This window comes from Morone saxatilis, unplaced genomic scaffold (genome assembly GCF_004916995.1).
Source record: "Morone saxatilis isolate NCDOM2014 unplaced genomic scaffold, NCSU_SB_2.0 Contig19, whole genome shotgun sequence".
Classification (NCBI taxonomy): domain Eukaryota; kingdom Metazoa; phylum Chordata; class Actinopteri; family Moronidae; genus Morone; species Morone saxatilis.
The window spans coordinates 22,709,323-22,710,233 of NW_023339751.1; positions in this window are offsets into that span (position 1 = coordinate 22,709,323).

The following is a 911-nucleotide window of genomic DNA, read 5'->3' on the forward strand; positions in this document are numbered from 1 at the left end:
TCACACACTTAATGTTTTCCTTAAGATAAATTCAAAATAAATAGGAAATCGCTCAAACAAAGAAGGACATATTTAACATTGTTCAGTACTGAGGAGGACATGTCACCCTCAAAGAATTTACATACAGCCTAGCCTACTTGTATATTTTAACATTCACCAAAGTGTTGGCCCAGGACCTCCTTTGGTGTCAAAAGGTTAGAAAAGTCCTCTGAAACAGCATCTAGATCAGTGATTCCAACATTCCCAACCTTTAAAACTAAGCTTTGTCTACTTGGGACTGTCACCATATCAGATTTTCACCATATGAACTATTTGACAAAAATAAAAATAATAATGCCATCAGCCATGTTTAACATTTATTGTGTGTTTTTTGTCTTTTTTTGGCAAATGAATTACCCCCACCTATTCTGGCGGAGTGTGAACCACAAAGCAAGAACAGAAAGAAACACAAATGTTTTAAGAGGAGCTTGATTATTTACATGATATTATCATATCTGTGTTATTAACACAATGTCAAAATTTCACTTTATAGATATCACAGTAATAATACTGCAACACCCTTACTTGGGAACCCCTCTCACTGTTTGCATATCTCAACTGCTTTGACCAGTTCATCCAAAGGCTGATTCTTCCTTTGAATAATAGCAGCAAATCTTTCCATTTCAAATTGCATTAAAAAAATGCAAAATGATAAATTCAATTTTAATAATAACTGCTCTAAAAGGCAGGTTGTTCATGCAAAGTATCATCTAGAATAATACACTTGCTGTTGTCATGGGTATATAAAACATCAAGTACGCACTCATCTGACAGTCATCTGGTAGTACCACGAACAGACAGATTAAAAAACTTGCTTTTTTGGAACCTTTTTTTTTATAGTACATTTATTGTTTTGGTGTGGTGTGTCTTTC